The 26,183-nt window shown below is 34.0% G+C and overlaps 1 protein-coding gene and 1 long non-coding RNA gene across 9 annotated transcripts in view; one reads left to right on the top strand and one right to left on the bottom strand.

Annotated features, from left to right (window-relative positions):
* LOC115220760 (thrombospondin type-1 domain-containing protein 7A) overlaps positions 1-26,183 on the top strand; it is a 1,292,425-nt gene that overhangs the window by 406,110 nt on the left and 860,132 nt on the right. The window lies entirely within an intron of this gene.
* The window catches only part of LOC118766807, a 71,651-nt gene continuing 55,038 nt past the window's right edge, over positions 9,571-26,183 (bottom strand). For both annotated transcript variants that reach the window (XR_005002723.1, XR_005002724.1), the window contains one exon: positions 9,571-9,865. This is a non-coding gene — a long non-coding RNA (uncharacterized LOC118766807). The remainder of the gene's footprint in view (positions 9,866-26,183) is intronic.

Genomic DNA, 26,183 nt, shown 5'->3' with positions numbered 1-26,183 from the left:
TAGTGTCTGACAATGATGTGGTATTTCTTCCACTTTCCAGTCTGTTCCTTTAAACTTATTGATTCTGTCTGGTGTCCAGCCTCAGTTGAAGCAAAGAAGCCAGGCTGACTCAAAGAGTCACTAGAATTGGGCCTCTATATCTCCACGGAACTGTTTTGGCAGAATTACATAAAAACAGCAGCCACAGCAATATTCTTTTCCACTCTAGGCACAAGGCCTGAAATTTTGAGGGAGGGGCCTGTTGATTAGGTCTACCCCAGTACGCAACTGGTACTTTGCTCGGCCTCTATAACCACAATAACAGCATGCCTCTTCATTTCTTGATTAAGTTGAAAGTCTGCCATTTTTATCTGAAACAAAGATAATACAGAGTTAGCAGAAAATGCAGCAATGACCCAAAAAATATATGTCCTCAAATGCCTTACACATCCTGTATATACATACATATATATATATATATATACACACACACACACACACATATACATCTATACATATATATATGATAGATCGCTAGCCTCTAAACCTTTCTTATTTTCTCTCTCTGCTTATTTCTGTGTTCCTTTCTGTCGAAAAGCATAGGCTCGAAACGGAAAAGACTTTCTCACTTCTCAAGCGTTAAACTAATACACCTGTTTATAGTTTGCACACCTGCCTTCGTCTTTTGTTTTTTTGTAAATTCCAACTACACACACACACACACACACACGTAATTGATCTTTTTTATTTGTCATTTTTTTTTGTTGTTTTATTGTTCAGAAACCAAAATTTATGTACTTTAAAATGTGGTGCATTACAGAGAAGCAATTTTTTGTGTTGTCTCCAGACAATTACTTTAAACAAATTAGATTCAATAAGACAAACTATTAGTAATTTCATAAATATTCATACTTACCTTTTACTCCTGATTTTCTGTGCTTTTTGCATCATGAAATTTTATATTTCATCATTTTTTCATTTTTAAGAGGATTCTTTGACTCTGTTTACTTATAAATTTCAAAATAAGCATCGTAACTGGCAGGGAAATTTTTTTATAATTCAGGTTTATTTTTGGTATTTGATAAAGTTATTTTCTTCTTTTAGTTTTTACACTTTAAGCTGTAATCTTTGAGAGAATATTGATGAAATTATTGTATATGCAGTTTAAGATAAAAACTAATTTTGCTATCAATTTATTTCAGAATAAACTCTAAAGAAAATATGAAATAACTAATAATCAAATTCCCATTTTACTCACTGAATATCTCCAAGATTTTACAGGAATGGTTTTGTGATTTTATCTAAAATAGCCTGGAACCCATAACATTATTGAGAAAAATTATAACTTTTTCCATCGTAATATTTACAAGAAATCATTAACTTTTCCCATGACTGTAATAAAAATTATCCATTTATTGTAAATATTTTCACTTAGTGAGCTGTTTACTTTAATGCAAAATTTTTATTTTCTGTAATTTTTGGAAGAACTAATGTGTAAAAATTATAAGTTATTATGTAAAAATTGAGGGTAAAAATATACCATCACTCAACACAAAAATATTGTTTATTTTTTGACAGTGAAAGAGAAATTGTAACCTAAATCAGAGTTTCCAGAAACATACCTGGCTTGTATGTTTCAATGTTTTGTTAATACTACAGGCGGTTGACATGGTTTTGTAATGTATACATGCACTAGTGCATGACTTTATTTCATAACAACCAATAAACTTAAAAAGGATTTTGATGCTGGTACCATGTAAAAAGCACCCTGTACACTCTGTAAAGTGGTTGACATTAGGAAGAACGTTCATCCACAGAAACCAAGCCAAAAAAGATGACTGGAGCCTGGTAACAGTCATCTTAAAAGGGAAACCTGTACTCTTAAACTCTATCAAAACAACTATTTGTTTCTTCTGTTGGACTTGCTAAGATGTCTTGCAAAGTCTATACAAATGTCACTGGGGAAATCTTTATTAAATATAAACAGAAAGAAATAGCAAGTGATGTGTGACAGCTGGGTCCACTTCATCCATCTCTGCTCTAGCTTACTAGATTTCAAGCGTAATACATTGTCTCACCTCATATAATATACTGGGCATGGTAGGGTTCAGCTCTAGACAGAGCTATAGAACACTTGAAACAATTAGGGTTAAGTCTTGAAGTAAAACTAGTGTTAAACTGAGAACCTTAATGTGGTGTGAAACCATGAGACTGATTAAGTCCAACAACGGTGAACACTTATGTCCATCCACAATGGTTTCTGTCAACTCACTATCTATCATATGGCTTGAGTCAACTTGAGTCAACTTGTTTTGGCTCATAAAAAACTTGGTTCAACTTCAGCAGGGAATTGAACTCGCATCAGATAAGTTTCACCTTCAAAGACATGTTCAGTCTAAGGTTATAGAATCAAATCCAGAATTCTGTGATTCTAAAACAAATTTGTTCACCACATAGGCGTAACTTTCTCTATTTGAATTGGTGGATTGCATCTGAGCCGTTTGACTAATTATCTACCGGCCTACTTACTGAATCAGAACTGACCTGATTGATCTGATTGAGACTAATGACTTCCTTCCTTCCTATCTATACAAAACAATTCCTCTCATCTGCATTATGTTCATGTATTCCATCAAACCAATAAACTGCCAACAGCCAAAATTAAACTCAAATCTAGAACAAAATAAAAAGATCTGAACGGTAAGATGCTCTCAAAGAAATTTATCTTCCATTTACTGGAACCCTTAGATGTATCTGTGTAGAATAATTAACAAACACAACCAGTGAATATTCTAATATTGTATCTTAAAATATACTTGATAGACTCATCGCCATTTTTTCTTCCTAACAAGGAAATATAGATTAATAATTAGCTGACATCAATAAAATAACAGATTTATTTTTCTTTTCCTTTTAGTTTTTAAAATCCTTTTATGAGCTGCGATTTATAGAGCCTCAGCAGACAGACGTATTTTTAGAAATAATTTTTTTCTTTCTCTCTCTCATTTATAACATTCATATTTCATAATTGTGATTATTATATCAATATATTCCAAACTACTTGGTCGGCAGTGAAAAGATTGTTGAACTCAATGCTGGAAATCAGATTTGTTATTGATGCCATCAACTTTTATTGCAGCCAATCAACGAAGGAAAAAAATATTTTAAAAAATAAACTAACATAAAACTGCAGCACAAAGACTGTATTTACTATTCTATTAACAACAACAACACCAAAAAACAGAGAAAGTTGAGAAGGAAGTTAAAAGCATTTGGCTAAAAATTACAAGTTTAACGCAGGTAATTTTAGATCTTGTGCAAATCAAAGATAATTTATTTTTCATATCTATAGATGAAAACTATTTGAAGTTTCTTGTTTAAGTAAGTGAAGTGCTGACAGGGAGAAATGTATCAAAGACAGGAGAGAGAATTACAAAGATTGGTACGAGAGGCAAATGAGTCCAGTTATGTCCAGTCATGTGTTCATTGGTCAACTTAGAATGTCAGGTGATTAAATGCTTATACACCATTGTGCTATCGCCTATACTACTACACATACATTGCAGCATCACGTATATACTATTACATATACATTGTTACACACACACAAGTAATGGTGCATAGACAAGCTTACGCACACACACACACACTCCACTAATTAGAAACTACTACACACAACTACACATACACACACACACACACATTGATAGGAAAAGATGTGCGAACTTTTGTGTAGTTGCTCTACCTTCTAAACATAACAGCCAAATGCCTCTCAAATCCTTTTCTGAAGGATATATTGTAATCCCTGATATAATCTGATTGTTTGGTCATGGCTGAAATCTCTTTCATTATAGGCTTGTTCGCTCAGAGCTAACCTGGGCTTTAATAACAATTTGCTGCAAAACCCCACTATGCATACAACATCACTCCCTATTCACACACTGTTATACATACATCACTACTATACATCATGCTCCACAGGCAACAACATCAAACAACCCACTGCAAATACATCACTGTGTAATTTATACATACATATTTATAAAACACGACTATATGCTCTGCAAGACATACATACACACACATATATATATCATCTCTCTACACCACTAACAAACCACTATACTGACCAAAGAGGCTAAAAATGAATAGTTATGAAAACATGAAACCAACTACTAATGTACAATTAGTGTATTTAGAAGACAGTGTGTTTATGTGTGTGTGAGTGTGTGTTTATGTGTGTGTTTATGTGTGTGAGATCAGTCCAAAGCCTTCTAAAATAGCTGTTGTTCAGCTCCATTATTTGTTTCTCTGAACAGAAACATTGTTTAACCCCAGTACCCTATCTCAGTGAAGTCCTACCATCTTTGGTGCCGTGTTTATCTTTTGCACTTTATCATTCCCATCATTTACTTTTTGTTATTCTTCACAGTTACTTTGCTAAACAATGAACACACATAAGCACTGTGTGAACTTAAACCTCTGGAGTCACAATACCAAAATTACTTGCAAGAATATACCACCATTAATTCTAAGATATTCTTGCAAACTAATATTTTACCTTTCCTCTATCTTATTTCATGAAATAAAACATATCTGGGAATAATTATTATCTACTTTGCATAATATTTCAATAGCTTCAGTCTTGAAAGAATATTGTTATACAAAGACTAGTTTTCATAGCATTTATATAACAAAGCAACTTTGACCTTAGTTTCATTCACGTATTCTCTTTTATACATTTAACATTGATAAGTGAGTTGCTGTAAAACTTTCTGCTATTTTGTACAAAAGCAACAAATTTTTTGCTTAACATTGGCATTTACTAACCTAAAGATTTAGTATTGGAAAGCATCTTAACAACGTTTACTTAAAAGGCTTTGGGCTTTATTCTAGATGCAAAATACTTTATTGATATCATTAGTTTGTTTATGTGAGCATTATCTTGCAGCACAATGCCTGTGTTTCGGTCTTCATATCTTAAAGATTAACAGCAAATAATTATACCTCATAAATTTAGTCTTTCTTAATAAATCATATTTTATATTCAATCTCAACACAAACAGTTTATTGAACTTACCCAAAGCTTTAAAATGCTGGATTTTTTTTTATATCCTTTTAAAACTATTTTCTAAGGAAAAGAAATGGAAGGGAGTACAAACCATTTCTCCTTAACAATAAAGTAACAGCTGAGGCATGAGTGACTCTATCTGGTGTTGAGGATTCTTGATTCTCCCTTCTTCCAAAATAGGGACAGATATTTGTAAATATGTATCCCCCTTTCTTCCTCTCTCTCACTCTTTATGTACGTATATATACAGGGGCTAGACAAAATAATGGAAACACCTTAAAATTTCAAACAAATTTATTTTAATATTGGGTAGGACTGCCTTTGGCAGTAATTACAGCATGAATTCTATGAGCTATGGACTTGTACAAAGTTTGAATTGTTTCCAAAAAGGAATATTTGTCCAATCTTCAGCTAAAACAGTCTCCAGTTCTTATAGTGGAGGATATCAACTCCTTATTTGTTTTTCTAAAATGCACCATAAATATTCAATAATATTGAGATCTGGAGACTGTGGTGGCCAGATAAGATGTTCAACTTTACTAGAATGTTCCTTGTGCCATTCAGTAACAACTTTAGCTTTGTGAATTGGTGCATTACCATCCTGAAAGATTGTGTTTCCCACCAGAAACAGTTCCACAAACATGGGATGAATTTGACTAGATAAAATGCTTAAATAGTCTTGACTATCAATTCTGCCATGAAGGGAAACCATTGAGCTGGCAGATTTCCAAGATATAGACCCCCGCCACGATCATCACAGATCCTCCTCCATGTTTAACAGTTAGAAGAAGGCAGTCTGGGTCAAAAGCTTCATTTGGCTGTCTCCACACATATATTTGGCCTGTGGTCAGAAATAAGGTAAAGGATGACTTTTCCGAGAAAATAACATTCATCCACTGCTCTAGGGACCAATTCTGTAGGTTTTTACTCCTCTCTAAATGCTTTGCAACATTTGTTTGAAAGTAGTGGTTTTCTGATTGCAGCTCTCCTGTGAAATCTGACTTTGTGCAGCTCCTGGCGAACAGTTTTCTCAAGGTGGTCATTAATCTCTGCAGTAATTTTGGGAGTTGTACTTTTGTGATCCTTTCTAACAATTTGCATAAGAGTCTGACAGTCCCTATCTGAAAGTTTTGGTTTTCTTCTGTAGTTTTGTTTCAATGAGGAGGTTTTTCCCTCTTTCTCAAAGCTGTCATTACTTTTGAGACAGTACTTCTTGATACACCAAGCATTTCGGCTGTTTTCATTACGCTAGCATCTTCTATATGAGCACCATCAATTTGACTTCTTTGAAAGTCCAATAGCTGTCATTTCAATGGATTTTAATTACCTTTTTCTGATATCTGAAAAGAAACGGCAATTTTAGCAAAACATATTAAGCAACACTAATAATAAATCAAAAAACATAAAAATCAAACAGGCTTTTGACGGTTTTATAGATATTTCAAAATTATGATGCTATGATGCTAGGTGTTTCCATTATTTTGTCCAACCTCTGAATACGTGTATGTTTGCATGTACAATATGTGTGTATGTCAGTATCATAAATAAATTATATTCTTTTACCGATAAAGTTCAATTCATTCAGAATAGATAAAAACAGAAAGATTTCACAGATGTTTCGTAATTTCATTATAAACTCTACAGCTGTTTCAACTATAAAAAACAAAAACAAATATCTCCAGGAGATAAACTGAAATACTATATACTCCAGGGCTCTCTTCAGTCTGGGCTGGCCATAGATTTCTGTACTTATGAAGTTCTTCTGGCAGTTTCCTATGCATGTAAGTTTCGTCATTCCATGCCACTGATGCTATCCAAGGGGAAGGGAATTCCAATATCACAACAGTGTTGCTGAAGGCATTGAAGTTTGAATTCAGAGAGCTGAGTCAGATACCAGACACAATAAGACATGTTTTGCATTAATTTAACACACTTTCCTTCGCCTCCCCACTCCACAACCATTAAAAGAATGAAAGGTCAAGTTGGTCTTAGTGAGATATGTATATCTTAATACACCTCAATGAGATCCTCAACAAAATATCCCTGATAGTTTCCCAGCATAGACCCAATGGTAATTATCCAGTAAAGTACTACACCACATCCCCTGCCACCATCACAAGACGTTGCTTTGCCACATCAGTTACACCAATTAGTGACGTGTATCAAAGACCTCAGAATCTAAAAAGAATTCTAATAATGTTTCAAAAATTGTAAAGTTTAGCTGATTATTTCCCAAAGTTGGTACAAAAGTTAAAGAATGAAGATGGAATTTGCTTTCAATTATATATGTTCTACAATGGCTAGCAGCACCTTTCTCAAATGACATCCAACAAGAATCGATAGATACTTCTGTATCCATACATTAAAAATGAATCATCCTTATCTTATTACCTCTACTTTCCTTGCTGACATGGGTTGGATAGATCGTCATGATCCAAGTCAGTTCTTATCACTGCACATGTAGGTGTGCATGCATGCTTACTACATATATATATATATATAATGCTCCAACCCCTAGCACTTGGAGCAGCTGCTTAGGATGTGCACAAGGGTCACTGTCTTAGAATACAAAGGACACACGTTTTCACTAAGCCTTATATAAATCAGTGAGATGAGATTGGGAGGACATCATAGAGACCATGAATCAGAACTTGGATCCTCTGTGTGGGTTCCACATACAAGTGTTCCACCTGGTAATATTTCACTCCATTGCCTGCTCCTATTTCAAGCAGGATCTATATTCCTGCATTGCTCATTCTTCTCCCACTGTTTCTTACATCGCCTCCTACTTCTTCTTCTTCCCCTCTGTCATAGTCACTTGTAGCATTTTCAAATCTAATTCTGTCCTCTTTCACACTCACAAGTGCCTGTGTGTTTCAGTTATTCCACTGCTTACTGGATTGCCTTCCACTTCTTCATTCTCACCGTAATCCCTGCACCAAGCACTTTGGTGACCCCCCCCCCTGATTAGAAATACATAGGACCACACTCTCCAGGTTTGAGCTTGCAATATATAAATCCATTGTCCAACATGTTCACTCAGCCATTGTACTTCCACAAATCTTCAATGAGTTTTGAACTGTAACACTTCTGATTTGCTTACAGTTTTGAATATATTATTTCAAAAGTTAATTTGAAAATTAGATTTCAACTCACTAATTTGAATTAAGATATTTTTTGACATTGAAATATATAAAGAATAATTTTTAACTGATGCTAATTTGTTATCATTTGCTCACTTTTAAACAAACTCATTAGTGACTAATATTGCTGTAGTTATGTAATTAAATAAGCAAAAATTGTTTTTCAATTTCCAAAGAAAACAGTTCTTGATAAAGCAACAACATATTATTTATCTTTGAAATAAATAAACAAAGTAAGACTTCACAACAATTCTTTAAAGTTTTCTATTTTCTATGATCTAATATTTTATTTCAAAAATAAACTCAAAGAATGGGAAAGAATTATAATATTTCATATGTAAATCACTAGCTTTTGGAGTTTATTCAATTATATTGGTCATGACTTATGGACTACTGGCTACTATCTTTGATTGAAAACTAAAACCATCTCTTTTTCAAGTTTAACTACATAGGTGTTTGATCTTCAAACTTTAAAACTTGTTTATATTAATTCTCTTCGCAATTAACTTTATTTTTGTTTTGTTTTATTTTGGTAATAATAAGCTTATAAAGATATTCTGTTTTGTTCCTTTTCTAAAATAATGGAGAATGGTTATAGAATTCTTAGATTCTTTTAGAAAATTTATATAAATTCTGGTATTCCACATTTAAAACTCAAAATAACAGAGCTTTTAAAATAATTCTTTTAAAGTAATTCTTTTCAGCTCTGTTTACAAAATTTGGATTGTTTCTTTTTAAAAGCATCGACACATCTACATCAGTGATTCCAAGATTGCGAACAATAATGGTTGTCTCAGTTCTTTGAATTAGCATTTTATTTGATAGCTCAGATCCTACTGAACTCTATGGTTTACAACATTTTATTCCTTTTCTAAATGTTCAGTAATTCCCAAGTCTTGTCTTAATTCTTTTAATGATTCACTTCCAGCTGATTGTTTTATTGATTAATTATTGAATATTAAATGAATCACTTTAGAATTACATGAAAGATGCAGGTGGTTTGTTAGTAATGACTTTCAGTGACAATTGTAAATGTGTTAGTTATGTATATGGAAGTAATAGTGTCTATTTGCAACACTGACAATGAATTCATTATTCTGTTCTCAGATCAGTGTGTCTACAGTGAGAAGATGTGTGTTGGTACCAATATATACATAGAAACTGCTGCTTGTATATATGTATGTACCAATTTATATGTGGGTGTGTTGTGATGAATAAATTCTAATGATGTGCGTTTATAGAAATTCATTTTCATGTAATCCTTGCCAGAGTAAAAGAGAAAATGAACAAAAGAAATATAAAGCTGTGTACATTATGGATAGCCAAAAGGACAATAATCATAAGTGCCATATATAAAGATAATAAAAGAACAGTAGAGACAATTTTGTAATATTTTATTTAAATGCAGTTCAAATTAACTGACGAGTAATTTATAATGAAAAGAGGATACTTCAGTGGTGAGGGGGTTGTCAATTGCTTGGTTATGGCTGCTAGTTCATCATCATCATCATCATCATCATTGTCATTGTTGTTGCCATCATCATCTTTTAACGTATTTCTTCCATGCCGGAATGGATTCATTGATTCAACAGGATCCAATGGGTTAGAGAACTGCGTCATCCTCCAATGTCAGTTTTTGTGTGAATTTTATGGCTGGATGCAGTATATGAAACTAGAAAATAAAGAATACACTTTCTAGATTTCTATCATAAAATACTTTCTGTGAATATAACACAAAAGTTCACCAAGTGATATTTGTTTGAAAACAGGCTGGGCCAAAACTCACCCAGAAGCTAAGAGGCTATTATTTCTGACTTTCATCATTAATTTTGAACAATAAATAGAAATTTATTTTACTCAAAAATAAAAAAATAAAAACATTGGGTACACAGAACCCTCCATTTGTGAAGTTGGGTCCCTTTTTTGAGTAAGTTCTATGAGAGTTTACGAAACAATCGGTTTCAGACTCCAAATTTCTGCTGTGGATGGTTCCTTGGACGATTGCTGTGCACGGGCTTCTTCAAGAATCCTCACAAGAATAAATCAGAAGCATTGGATTTTAAACCTGAGTGACTTTTGGATCCACTCTGTATAAAGAAAAATGCCATTAATAGAATAACTTTGTTATTACAAAGCTATATTTTAGATTAGGCAATGCAGAGTTGATGGACATGGAAGAAAATCGGTTTCTCACAAATCCTTCCACTAACTCGACAGAAAAACTAAACATTGAGTTTCTATCATTGTTTAGCATTATTAAATGTAAATTGATGACCCAACTATCATCTTTCCTCCATCAACCATTCTCTTCAGATTACAGATATTTTGTCTTTAGCATAACCTGCTGCCTTGGTCTCACCTTAGTTTCACTTAGACATCATATCCTCTCTCCCTCTCTCTCTCTCTCTCTCTCTCTCTCTCTGTCTGATAAAGTTCATTTGATGAATGAATCTATTTCTTCTGTCTCTATAAATTTCTTCCAACAAACCTACTCAAAAGAGTCAGCATAGGGGTTAAAGGCAATGCACGGGTCAGGGCTTATTCTTCTCCTTCTTCACCAAAATATTCCTTTTCAAAGAAGTGAAAAGGTCTCCTAAAAGGAATTACAGTCAATCCCCTCTACACCTAGATTCTTCAATGTGCTTCCAATGGTTACCTATCTGCCGCCGCCTTTCATTGCCATCCAATCTTATATTCCTCTCTCACCCTCTCAGACTCAATCATATTTGTTAAGACTCCACCCACACAATACATTAACTTCTTTCTAAAAAGGTGATGTTGGCAGTTTTATACAAACCCCATCCTCACCTCCATTCATCTCTCTAACCTCCACATCAACACCAAAAGCATTTATTTTCTCTGGATCAAAATCTCTCTTCTCCTCCATTCCTGTAAGTTCCCCCCTCTATGCCACTCATCAACCTCCTCCCAACACCCAAGTTGAATTTACTATCCTTCCTCCTCCCCCTCTCCATCACTAATCAATCTGTTTCGGTCATTAAAGAGTCATACTTGTTGATAATAACAACAATATTTGCTGTCCATTTTATTTCCAACAGAGCGCACACACACACACACACACACATACACACACACACACACACACACACACACTAAAACTCTCCCCAAACTTCCTGTGTTCCCTTCTTTTGCTCCCTACCATGTACAAATGATTTCTTAGTGGAAAACCTCTTTTGATGACTTCTACACAGTTAGGTGAGTGCCTTTCATGGAGTGCCTCTTGTGTGTGTATGTAGGCATGTGTATACATGATATTATACATGATATTACATGTAAACGTAGAGTACACAAAACAATTATCTCCCTCTCTCTCTGTCTCCCCTTTTCTCTCTCTGTCTCTTTCTTTCTTTCTATTTCTAATGCTGATCTTACAGGAGCCATCCAAGCAATTCACAGCTGAACTTTCTGAAGTCTAAGCTGAAGTTGTGATGGTGCACTGCTTATCGGTTAGGCTATTCAGCCTACGACTGTAAGCTCATGGGTTCAATTCTCTGAGCAAGACACTTTATTTCACATTGTTGTTGTCCACTCAGTTGTCAAAAATAAGTTGCACTTGTATTTCAAAGGGCCACTGTTGTCACATTCTGTGCCACATTGAATCTCCCCGAGAAGTATGTTAAAGGTCATGCATGTCTCTGGCATTCACAGCCACATTAATTCCATGAGCAGGTTGTTCCATTGATAAGATCAACAGGAACCCTTATTATCGTAACTGGCAGAGGACCAGTTTAAGCTGAAGTAAAAGGACAAAACTATTCAAAGCATCAAAAACGCCAGCATCATTTCTACTGATTCACTTTCATTGATGATATTTCTTCCAATATGGAAATTTATTCCTTAAAAGTTTGGCAAAAGTAGGTTTTAAACATCACACTTGAAAAGTAAACAGTCTCATTTCTGGCTTTGGTTTCCCTTCAGTCCTCTCAAAATGAATCAAAAGTACACATTATATTTTACAAAGCCTAAATCAAAGAAGACACTTCCCTCCCCAAAACATAATAAAAGCACTGTGCCTCCTTCCCTGACAAAAATATTAGTTATATTTTATATTTTCATTGCCTTTTTTTTGCCAATTGGCAGTCCTTTCCTCCATAAATTTCCAGTAATTCAAATGATTTTGCTGCAGTAATGTAGTTTTAAAACTGGTTTCCTTTCACAGGATTTGTCATTTAAGCCATAAATCACAACAGTCTGTATCATTGACAACTGTTGGGTGTAATAGTAAGTTGTGTAACAGTCTTAATTACTAGATAATTGCTATTTGGTTAGTTCTTAGGTATAAGCTGAGGCCCAACAATTTGGCATCTTTATTTCAAGATTGTGTTGTGAACAACAACAAGTTGCACTCTATTTATTCTGGTTTGTGCAGCCATGACATTTTACAATTCCATTGTTTGTAATTTTATCAGCTTTGTCAATTGTCTCGGTTAGTTTGTTGTGTGGTACATTTCCACTCCAAATCTTGACTGTTTTGATTATAAATCTACTTATTTACAAGCATCAACTACATGAAATAATAGCTAATCAGTGATGCTATCTGAGCTGGGCCACTAAACTATCAGTTTCCAGATATTTCACTATAATTATGATCATGATCAGCATGACAGTAATGAGCCTGAAAATCACACAGAAAATTGGCATATTTTCAACTTGATGTTTACTTGAAACTCTATCTTTGCTGCTGCCATGTTCTACCTCTCTTCCATCTCGAACCATTATTCAATTGAGATTCTATTAATGTTTCATTCTTTTTTTTTCTAAGTATAATGATAATATATTCTATATCAATGAAAATTAGTAACGATATATAATATGAACTTTGACATTTAAAAGTTCTGCCTAAAATTGAATTTCTTTATAAAAGACCTTAATACAAATATGAGTAGCTTATATTCTTGGCAATAGATCAATGTTTTGGCGTTGGAGAAAACGAGTGATACTGTACTTTATTTCAGTCTATAGAACTCTAATTATTATCTGAAGAGTTCTCTGTTCCCATTTGGCACCACAATCTGTGTCAGAATGTACGACAGGCAAATCTGGAGGTGATCTACAATGGTCGGCACATTAATGTTATTGCTGTTGTTTATTTCGCTGTCAGTCTTGACTGAAACAATCAAAGATATTCCTTCCATGACCATGCCATCTTATTTTCTCAAGCATCATATATCTATGGTAACACTGTTGGGGGTGATTTCAGGAGGATGTGCTTGTTATTTCTAACATACATACAGGTTCCCCTATTGACTCCTGACCATGTTAGCCATGAGTTCAAAACTGACCACTGCAATTATTGAATTGCGTCTCTGGGTCAGGCTTACAACTCAAAGTGGATAGATTATAATTGATATAATGAGAACAGATTAGGCTGAGTGGTTAAAAAGGTCACTGTGCTACCATGTGGTTTCAGGATCAGTTTTAGCATGCAGCACCTTAAGCAGTCATCTACCAAAGATTTGAGTTGACCATTACCTTGTAATTGGAATTTGCTAAACAGAAACCTTTGCTCTGTGTGTGTGTGTGTGTGTGTGTGAGTGTGTGTGTGTGTGTGTGTGTGTGTGAGTGTGTGTGTGTGTGTGTGTGAGAGAGAGAGAGAGAGAAAAAAAAACTGAGTAGCAGAGTAAATTCCCTCTGGTGCCATTTCCTTCCTGAGGGCAGTTAACTCCCCAAAGGTAAACTCAGCCATTCAATAAATAGAAATCAATAATAATATAAAGATCAGACTAATCCCCATGGGGGTAGGGAAGTTATGTATTTGACTAAAATCATCCTTAAAGACTGTGGCCCCACCATGGCTGGTACCAAAGGACTAAAACAAGAATTTCGAATTTAGCATCTCTGAAAGTAACTTGATGAATTTATTCCCAACAATTTCAATTGTGATTTATTCTAAAATGTATCTAAATATTGCTGGTGGTTTTCCCACTTGAAACGGAATGATAGGAGGAGATTCAATGTGTCTGACATACAACCTGATAAGGAAATGAAACAGTGTTAGCTGTATGGTTAAACAGTTCCCTTCCTAACCATGTGGTTCCCAGTTCAATTCCACCTCGTGGCACTTTAGACAAATATCTTCTCTTGTAGTGCCAGACTGAACCAAACTTTGTGAATGGATTTGGTTGACAGCAGCAGAAAGAAACCTGCCATATATATATATATATATAATATATATATATATATATATATATATATGTGTGTATCTATTACACTAAGCCACAAAATATTTGCTACTCTTAGATGAAATGGTAATCATAGGTAATTCATGAGTGCTGATTCCAAATCTGCAATCATTTTTACTCTAGCACATCATGTTTTTGCGCTATCATTATTATACTGCTATCAAAATTACAGTAATGTGAAAATTCATGACAAACATGAGGGGCCCACAGTTTATCTTGGTCCCCAACTCTGCACCCAAAGTAAAGCTTGTAAGAATTAAAAAGATTTTGGTGTAAATTTTCCCCACATGTAACAAAAGCTGATCAGGTGATTAACACAAACTTTTCTGCTCTTATGTACAGTAATAACCTAAATCAACCCTCAAGGAAGCCTATCAGTAAACTAAAAAATATAAAATTAATCAACAGTAAATGTGGCTGTAAAACATATTTCTAAAAACAAAAAATCATTGAAATTATTATGGAATGTACTGAAACAATGGCTGTCATGAAACAATTTTTCCATCTCTAAATTTCAAACATTGATCACTTTAATAAATACCTAAACTTACTACTAAACTACTTTTCATATAACTTGGCTCTTTTATTTGATGTGCTTTGTTTTAACATCATTAGCAGTTATCAAGAAAAGGGAATCCGAGTGGCTTACTATAACCTAATATCAACAGCCTACTGCGAGGAGAACTTTATCATAATTACAGCAATAACAAAGTAAAATAAATCCTCATCTGGTGTGGCAATTTATTTTTGTTTCAGTGATTAGTATTTGAATGAAAATCGAAAGCAAATGGCCAACTACTTTGTCAATTGGTTGCAAAAGCTGATGCTGTGAATAACTTAAAAAACTACACGTGCTGTCTGAAAACTGATGTCAGATTCAGCAACCTAAAGTTACCCTAAATCAGCTGAAAAAGTTTAAATAGCATGACAAAAATTTTTTTTTATGACCCAGTGTTTTCTATATGTGTATCTTTGTGTCTGTGTTTGTTTCCCACTACTGCTTGCATCCGGTGTTGGTGTGGTTACATCCTCATAACCAAGCTGTTTGTCAAAAGTGACCAATCGAATAAATACCAGGCTTTAAAAAAAAGATATATACGCACTGGGGTTGATTTCTTTGACCAACAGTTCTACAAGGCTGGGCCCCAGGATGGCACAAGTAAAAGACAAAAGATATGAATGTAGCCAGTAACAGTTATGAACAGACCCATTTTTGTAACGGAAGGGGTCGATGAAGTTGTTCCATGAATGTATGAGTGTGTGAGTAATTAAGACTGGATTGGGTGATAGTAGAATGGTTGAGTGAAAAGGATGGAGAAGCAAATATCAGAAGACAAAAGGCCCGAGGGAAGAGGAGGAGGAGAATCTGTTGGTGGAAATTGAGACTGCCAATGCCCTGACACTGCCCCCACGCACACCCTGCCCAAACGGAAACGAAATACTGAAAGAACTGGCTGAATGATAAGTTGGCCAATGAGATCAGAATGGAGATGGCCAGAAAGCTAATGTTGTTGATGTAGTGATTGTGATTGTAGCAGCAGCAGCAGCAGCATGTGATGTATTATGTTTGTGATTTCTTTGTCCGCCTTTTTTTACCACCAAGGAAATTATTGCAGATTAGTTTTAAGCAAGAATAAAAGAAGTGGTCTGCCTTATGAGAGGAGGAGTTAAGTCTGTTGTTCCCGAAATGACATTTGCTGCTGCTGCAGCAGGAATAGATGAGTATTATAGAGAAGAGAAAGATGAGAAGCAAGGAAAAGAGGAAAAAAGAGAAGAGAGAGAGAAGATAAGGTAGTATCGGACAATTTGTTGTTAAGAAGTTACTGGTTCTGTGGTGCTTCCATTACAAGGACACTTGACTGTCTCAGTAACTGGTTGGTTGGTTGGCTGGCTGGTTACCCAGAAACTTTGAGACATTGCGAACAGGACAAAAATAGGATAAGTCAAGCATGGAAGATAATATTAGAAGTTTAGAATCAGATATGGAGAGGTTGTAAAGAAACTTGTCAATGAAATTGATCTATACTTTGCTTTCTGGGGGTAAAGTTTTATCTGAGATTGATTCTGAAACAAGACATCATCATCATCATCATCATCATTTTAATCCCCACCTATCTATACTAGCATTGGTCAGACTGAATTTATTGACATAGATTTTCTCTTGTTGTTTCGAACTATTGCACAATGTCAAGACAAGCATTCACACACACAATGAGCTTCAGTACAGTTTAAGGCATTGGTTAGCCTGAGATTACAGTAGAAGACATTTAACAAAAAATCTCCTGCAATGGGACTGTACCTGAGTCCTTGTGGCTGTGAAGTGAGCTTCTGAGCCACAAGGACCCTCCCCAATAATTCTGGATTTTGTCTCTAAGATGTGCCCTGTCTTTGTGAGGAATAAAAAATATCAATGAAAACCAGTAGGAAACACTGAGAAAATATTACCTGCTAACTTTTCTTATGAGTAATTAGCAAGTAATTAAAAGTTAATGATTGCCTGGTTTAAATGGTACAGGGTGCTGCTGTCATGTAAAATGACCCCAGTGCACTCTGTAAAGTGTTTGGCTTTAAGAAGGGCATCAAGCCATAGGAACCAAGCCAAAACTGACAATGGAGCCTGGTGCTGTCCTCAGGCTAGTCTGCATCTATTAAATTATGCCAACAGGGAAAATGGACATTAAATGATGATGATGATGATCGTAGTGAGTGAAAGATATTGGGGAAAGAAACAGAAGTTTTTGAGAAAGCATTAAGCAAATACAGGAATTTTTTGAATGCAATGTAGAATCTGTGAAGCAGTATCTAGTATTTACGTTTCAAATAAATGTAGAAATATGTAAATAAATCAGTTAACAGTGCATCTTGAAGCAAATACAGCTATAAATAATAGTTTGTAATACAGTGAACTCAAAACTAACTTGGTGAGAGAAAGAAGACCAATGCCTGTGAGACAATGACAGAAATATTAATACCAACGTAACCTTCAATCTCTCTTTTCTGTCTGTAGATATTTTAATCTAAGGAGTTTTAGTCTTATATCACATGCTGTTATCTACAACTGTATTTACTTCAAAATAATTTGTTAAGTGACTTCCCTCACTGGTATTGGACAAACTTCTTTATCTAAAAGAATTAACTTACTCTTAGTAATCAGTTACATTTGATTCACTGTTAAGTATTAATATCTCAATGACCAAATTTCTAAAGAAACACACTGCCAGCGTGTTTTGGTTGAATTTTTAAAAAATAAACAAGAAATTTGAAGTATTCAGCAAAATAACTGATTTTTCTTCATTAAATTGTATATTTAGTCAGAAGCATAACTAAAGTTTCTGGTATTAAATATTAATGGAAGGTTTTAATTTAAGAATGAACTCTTTTAGAGGTTTTGTATCAAAGAAGCAGAGGTGGTCTCAGTTGGGTTGATATCAAAAAGATTAATGCGAGAAAAAAATGATTTTTCTTTCAACATTAGCATGAGGTAACACCATTTAATATTTACCAGAAGTAAATGTGAAATTCTGATGTTTATAGCTGTCTTGTAGCTGTTGTAGTTGCACATTTTATGAGAATATATATTTACTAGAAGGAAGATAGGTCGAGCTAAAAATATTTTTTTATTTTTGTTATTACTGGTTAAATTTTAATTAAGAATAACTTGTCAGATGTTTTCTAATTATCAATGGAAGTCAGTTAATAAAATATCACTTGAAAGCTATTCATTGATGAAATTCTGTGAAGTAAATTGAGTCAAGAAAAAAAGTCTCCTCGTAATCAGATTTTTACCCTAAAAATTAGTGTAAGTTCACATGATTTCATTTTGTAGTCCCTTGTGGAACTGGTCTAGTCTATAGGCTTTAGACACCATAAACAACATATAAACTCAACTCTATTAACCCCTTTTTGAACTCTTTTATATTAGATATTGCCTGGATTATGATTGATGTGAGGGGTTTAGCTATTCTGTTATAGAAATGGTTGGGAACAAAAATCAAAATAATTCCAGAAATAATGTTTGCAGTTTTTAGGTATTTTTTGTTATAATCAATGCTTGTTTAAATAGTAATTTTTTTGCATGAATTAGTGGTGAAAGATCAAAAGAGTTACTTTAAATTATTGTCATTGTACTGAGGAAAGAAGCAGCTCAAAGCAACAATGCTGTAGTCAATGCCGACAAAACTATGGTTTGAGTTGGTCATTGTGTTGATTGAAACTTTATGAAATGAGAAGAAGCTATCTTTTGAATTTCATTGAATAATGTGAGGGGGAACATGTTATTTCACATATAAAAGTAATGTTCAAAACCACAATTCAACTATGATATGATAGGGGTGAAATTTGCTGAAATTTAAAGGGAAATTATTATATTGTGTACAAGAATCAGCCCTTTTCTTTTCTATTTTGTTTTGTTTCATCTTTTATTGAAATGGACAAAAGATAGAATGGTTGTTACAGGTTCAGCTAAGAGCTTCTTCATACATACCGGCACACCATAGGTGACCAGTGGATGATAGAGTTTTTGGAATGGTATTCATTGCTTTCTCATTCTCCTTCTGTTTCCATTTCTGTTCCTCTTTCTCCCTTTCTTAACATGCTTCTTTTTACTTCCCCTCTTTCTACTTTCACTATCTTCTCTGACTCTCTTCTGACAGAATGAGAAGTCATTGAGTTTTAACGTGGTTAAATGTTATTGCTGTATTCTTAATTGAGGCTGTCAGGAATCTAAAAAGAAAATGTTATTCGCTCTTCACTTGTATAAAGTTCATTGGACACAAATTGGATGATGGGATAAAATAGCAATAGTGCTGGACAATTAAGTTAAACCGAACAACTGAGAAGAAAAATTTCTTTTGTCTAATTTTGGGTTTATTTTGTTATTGTTTTACTTTTCATTTGTAATGATTGAGTAATTAATGTCTAACAGCAGTGATTACTTACTACTAGTAGTAGTATTTTACTAATGGATTTAACAGCATTAATGGAATAATACAGACTGGTGAAGGAATCTTGCCAGCATTTACTAAGAAGACATTGGCAATGTTTTGCTATGATGGTCTTCTTTAATAAGAAATACTGGCTTTGACTGTAGCCTTCAGCTAGTTTCATTTCGTATCACAGTTTCTCTAATGAAATACTTTCCTTCTTTTCTTTTCTTTTCTTTTTTTTTTATTTGGTTTTTCATGACAACAATCCATTAGCCATAGCATTTTAAATCAAACACTTCTCTCCCTGGCCATCTCTGTTCTCTCACTTTATCTCCCTCCATCTTTTTTCTTTCTCCCTTTCTCTCTGACATTAGAATGTACATGCCTAAACATCCATAAATGTACTTTCACATTTACCACAAATTCATACATACGTGCACACACACACACACACATGTGTATGTAAACATACTAAAAATAGATGGGAACAAAGAGTCTACAAACTTACTGACCTATTGTAAGCCATTGAATAATTTAGCCATAAATGTTTGCTTCTTTCATGTCAGATATTTTCTTCTCTCTTATTCATTGCTTTGTAACTTTAACTGATTCATTGTAAGAAGGAGAATGGAGCCAAGAAGAGTTTTTGCACGCAACAGTTTCCCTTGGTTATGTGCTATACTTCCTCAGTCAGAGCTTCCTTTAACACCTTTTTCAGTTCATCCTGTTATCACTCTCTATTTACTACAGGTGTAAACAGTTCTTTTACCAATTAAACAAAATTTCAGTCTGAGAGATGGCAGTGGTTTGTTGTAGTCATCATCGTTTAACGTCTGCTTTCCATGCTAGCATGGGTTGGACGATTTTGACTGAAGGCTGGCAAACCAGATGGCTGCACCAAGCTCCAATCTTGATCTGGCAGAGTTTCTACAGCTGGATGCCCTTCCTAACGCCAACCACTCCGAGAGTGTAGTGGATGCTTTTTACGTGCCACCGTCACGGGTACCAGTAATACCATTAAAATTGAGTTCAAAATCAAAAATTTCAATCAAACTTATTTAAAAATTGTCAACAACAGGAAAAGACACAAAAATAATAAAACTATGAATGACAGTCTTCTAATGTCAAAGATAATACTAACAACATCCACAACTACCATCTATACATTCTCGGTTTCACTTTCATTTTAACATTTCTTCTGCATATGTTTTTCTCTCTTCTTCTCAACAGCAGCAGTTTTTCCCTACAGCTCTAACTCATTTCTATTTTCACAGATTTAATAACTTTATATAGAAAAATGGTTTCACTACTAATCAAATTGGTTGCTAATATTTAATTAATTCTGTGCTAATTATGGCATATCTTGCTTCCTGTCTTGATGTTTGTTGCATTTTCATGGTACATTTTCTTTCAAACTTTTTGATGTTGAAAACATCTTTTTTATTTTAATTTATTTATACTTTTTTTTAGATTTTTACTTGGTATGATTCTATTTAACATTATTTTCATCTAATTTCTCTTTAGGGAAATAATTCCTATTTTTCTTCTTTTGGTGGAGAAATGAATAGTTTATAGTCAACTCTACCTATGTTATTATCTAACTCTACCCATGCCATTATATCTGAGTGTGTGTGTGTTTAATGTGTATATATTTATATACATATATAGATGTATGTGCATGTGTGTATGTATAGGCATTTAATACATGCATGTGTGTGTGTAGATAGGTATATATGTCTGAGTCTGTTTGGATATGTCATTGTTGATAAAATTTTAGCTTCATTACTCGTATAAGCCTGCTTTATAAAGAAATATCCCTCAATGTTGGCCTATTGTTAGATGCTCAAGCTAGATTTGAACTCACAATCATTCATTTTGACTCATGTATTATGATTGTTACCAATTCTGGAGGTTTAGACTGTATCTGCTATAATATTTGAATTTGAGCTTTTTAGTAAATTCATCCAATGAGACTAGATTCTCCACCAGTCCTCTAATTCTTTATCTATAATTAACACTTCCATCTCATAATGGAAAACTAATAATTTATACTTCTACATCCTACGTAAACTAACAACATTCCTCATTGTTATATATTTCGAAACTGTATCAAAATTAAATCCCTATTTAATTTCCTTAAATTTTCAATTTACATACTTTAAAACGAAACAAACAAAAACTCTTAAACACTCCAGTTATCATCTGTTATTTTCCACACATTTTACAGTTCATTTCAAGTATTTCTACACAGAATTAGCTTCCCATGGCCCACACAAGGACTTATTTTTTTTTTGTTTATATCTAGTAATTAACAGCTGAGATAACAGGTCAGGCTGCAGTTGTAAATCAAATATTTCATTGGTGCTGTATTACACAAGTGTTGGGCAGTGGTGTTATTCATACTTTCACCTATATAAAGACATTCACAAAAACTGTTTAATGATTGTTTTGATATATATTTGATTCCACTTGATAACAGAAAGTCTCAGTCTAGTTTCTCGTACTTTTCCAGTGGTTCTCATTACACTAACACATCCAATACAAACTCAGATTATCTTCAATTTAAACAGACAACACGATAAAACAGCTCTGATTTGTTTAAACTTGAAATTAGATAGCGTTTAAGTAAGAAGAGGAAATTTGGGGAACAACTTCGCAGCAAATATCAAATAAGAATTTGGAGGTAGGGTCGAAATGGAGGGAGGGTTAGAACCAGTGCAGCAAAAGAATAAGAAGCGAAGCTGATACATCCTGAGAATTTAAATATGAAAGACCAGCTGATGCCTTTTCTTGATAATATTTTGTTAAATCTGAGTGAACTGGACACAGCTTCTTTTGAATAAAAACATTAGTGAGAGGAGCCTGGGGTGAAAGAGGTGAACTAACCCTAAAAATGAAAATAACAAGCTCTTGTTTTTGCATAATGGAAGAAACCACTGTTTGCCATTTCTTTTCTATTTTCTTCTTTGTTTTATCTTTTTATTCTACAGATTTTTCCATAGATTTGAAAGAAAATGTTGAGAAGAAGCATATGTGAATGAACAGTTCAGTCATTATATTCTTATCAGCAAGGAAATAAACCAGTTTGAGCAGAATATAGTTACTATGTTCTAAATATCTGTACGGAAAACTTTTAAAAAACAACCACCACAAATGTAGTGGGGATGGTCATGGGTTATAGATACTGGCAGCAATGAAAATAAACACCTTTCTTTGACATGGCATAATTTCAAAGATTCTTCAGAGGTGAAAATTAAGTAATTTGGAAGATTAAGTTCCTGGAAGCTGAACATGTCCTCACTGAAGTTTTAATGAAAAATCCAAGATTATAGATTATTTGTAGTACAATTTTTCAGATTATACATATACAAGTAAAAATACCGTATATACATGCATGTGTACTTATATCTGTGACCATCTATCTATCTGTCTGTCTGTCTGTCTACCTACCTATCTATCTATCTATCTATCTATCTATCTATCTATCTATCTATCTATCTATCTATATGTGTGCGTGTGTGTATGTGTGTGTATATATATATATATATATCACATGACCGACCAGACCATCAGATGTTGTTACACATCGCTGGTCACAATGCGTTCGCATTGTTTTAGCCTTCGAATGACGCCACCCTGCTGGCTAAGCGAGCAGGCCAACAGACGAAAGAGTGGGAGAAAGAGTAGTGAAAGAGTACAGCAGGGATCACAACCCCTTGCCGGAGCCTCGTGGAGCTTTTAGGTGTTTTCGCTCAATAAACACTCACAACGCCCGATCTGGGAATCGAAACCGCGATCCTGCAACCGCGAGTCCGCTGCCCTAACCACTAGGCCATTGCACCTCCACACACACACACACACACACATATATATATATATATATATATAGGTGCAGGAGTAGCTGTGTGGTAAGTAGCTTGTTTACCAACCACATGGTTCTGGGTTCATTCCCACTGCATGGCACCTTGGGCACGTGTTGTCTGCTATAGCCTAAGGCCGACCAAAGCCTTGTGAGTGGATTTGGTAGATGGAAACTGAAAGAAGCCAGTCGTATATATGTATATATATGTGTGTATGTATATATGTGTGTCTGTGTTTGTCCTCCCCACCATTGTTTGACAACCGATGATGGTGTGTTTATGTCCCTGTATCTAAGCAGTTCGGCAAAAGAGACTGATAGAATAAGTACTAAGCTTACAAAGAATAAGTCCTGGAGTTGATTTGCTCAACTAAAGGCGGTGCTCCAGCATGGCCACAGTCATATGACTGAAACAAGTAAAAGAGTAAAAAGAGTATACATCTAATATAAGAATAAAATTTTTTAGGAAAAATTTTATCAGTGGCCAGCATATTAAAATACCTTTCAAGGTGAAAATTATAAATAAGGGCAAAAGAAAAGAATTTCTATTTAGATATATTTGGGGTACTTAAATCTACACATGACTTTGCATCTGCTTTTTCTGTGGGTATATGTAAGTGTTCTTACTAAGCATAGGGTTTCAGGTTCAGTCCCACTGCGTGGCACCTTGGGCAAATGTCTTCTATTATAGCCTCAGGCCGTCCAAAGCCTTATGAGTGGAATTGGCTGACGGAAATTGAAAGAAGCTCATTGTGTGTGTGTGTGTATATATATATATATATATATATATATATATATATATATATATATACATATTTATATATATGTGTGTGTGTGTTTGTGTTTTTGTTCCCCCCATCATCGCTTGACAACTGATGCTGGTGTGTTTATGTCCTTGTAACCTTGCGGTTCAGCAAAAGAGACCAATATAATAAGTCCTGGGGGTGATTTGTTTGACTAAAGGTGGTGCTCCAGCATGGCCACAGTCAAATGACTGAACAAGTAAAAGGATAAAAGAAAAAATATATATATACACACACACACACACATTCACATAAATTATTAAAAAGAAACAGAGGAAACCTGAATAATGTAGAAAACAAAATAGACACTTTTCCAATTTTATACTTCAACATTTATCATTTTTCACTTATTAAAAGCTGTTTTCAAAAAATTGAAAAAAAAAAAAATTAATCAAATATTGTTATGTTTTCCTAGTTGGAACTTGATGTAAAGATGTATGAGATAGTGCAACTATGTTTTGTTTTCTGCATTGTTAGGCTTTCAATTCTGTTTCTATGGTAACATTATAAGACAATGTATCTAGAAACCTCATCTATTTCAGTTACATATGTTACTTGAAGCCAGATGTTTCAAGCTAATTTATTAATTAACATTAACATTTCTGAAAAAAAATTTGAACATTAAAAATTTTAAAGTTGGTCAGCTAACGAACATTTGGAAAGAATGCCAAAGAATGGTGAATCTGCTGCTAATGAGGTGAAATCAGAAATTTTTTTATAAGTCTTCAGGCCTTGACAACAACATTTGATTTTAACAAAAAATACTTTTTGGAAAAGAAGTTTTTATAGTTGAATATGCAAAGCTGTGAAGATATTTAAAATGATCAAACTGTATGATTTTATGCCCTGTTGTGGCTTTTGTTTTTCTCTCTTTCTCTAATCAGAGAAACATAAGACAATACTTTTACAGGCCACTTTTCTTTCAGTTACACACACATACATACATGCATATATATGTGTGTATATATATATGTGTGTATATATGTGTGTATATATATATATATATATATATATATATAGTTATATACATCATACATACATATATATCATATATTTCTATTTCGCCTTGTTTTCCCTTTCTCTAAATCATGTCACCCATGTAACAAGAAATGCATTGAACCTACCCATTTTAACCCCTACCTACCCCTATCCACATTACTACTGCTCCTTCCTATCACAGGATGGTATCAGATAGTCTTGTATTCCATATACTTTATCAGTACCATTTCTTTATTTCCTGTCATAACTCTCTTGTCTTCCAAGATCCTTCATATTGGTATCCATCATTCCCTCAATGTATTACCCACCAGTATTATCGTCTCCCCACTCTCTCTCTCTCTCTCTCTCTCTCTCTCTCTCTTTCTCTCTGTATCTCTCTATCTCCCAATCCAGTCATTCAGTTCGTAGAGACATCCTCATGTCTCATTCACTCACCTATCCTGGTTTTCTTTTATCATTGCTCTCTTGCTCTCCTCTTCTTTGTCTCTGTCATGTTGCTTTGAGGAAAAGAAATACATCATAGAGCAGTGAGGACACTTATGAGGTTCAAGGCAACCTCACTGAAGCTGGTGCCAAGACAAAATGCATGCATTACACACTCTGTAAAGAGGTAGGTGATAGGAAAGGCATCCAACCACAGGAATCAAATTTAAAATGTGACAAACGAGTGAAATATGGCCGTCTAACTCCTGCTCATAGAAGAACTGACTCAGATGGTGCCTCTTTATCTGAAGTAGATTTAAAGTGACAATGTTGACGATAGATTCTTATGCAAAAGTGAATATATATAGATATATATATGCACACGCATACAATCATATAATAACAAAATAATATTTAAACATATGCATATGTACATACATATATGTACATACCTACATCTATATGTATATATACCTGCATATACAGGACACCAAAAAATCGTCGAACACAAAGATGTAGGTATGTACATATATGTATGTATATATGCATATATATATGCATATGTTTATATATATATGTATATATATATATATATGTGTATATATATATATATATGTCTATATATATATATATGTATATATATATATATATATGTATATGTATATATATGTATATATATATATATATGTATATATCTACTTTATTATTATAATTGTTGTTATTGCTGTTGTTGTCATCATCATTGGAACATCAGACAAAATTATTCTTTGCAGCATTC

Source organism: Octopus sinensis, linkage group LG17 (assembly GCF_006345805.1).
Source record: "Octopus sinensis linkage group LG17, ASM634580v1, whole genome shotgun sequence".
Lineage (NCBI taxonomy): Eukaryota > Metazoa > Mollusca > Cephalopoda > Octopoda > Octopodidae > Octopus > Octopus sinensis.
This window is presented reverse-complemented; position numbering and strand designations above follow the sequence as displayed.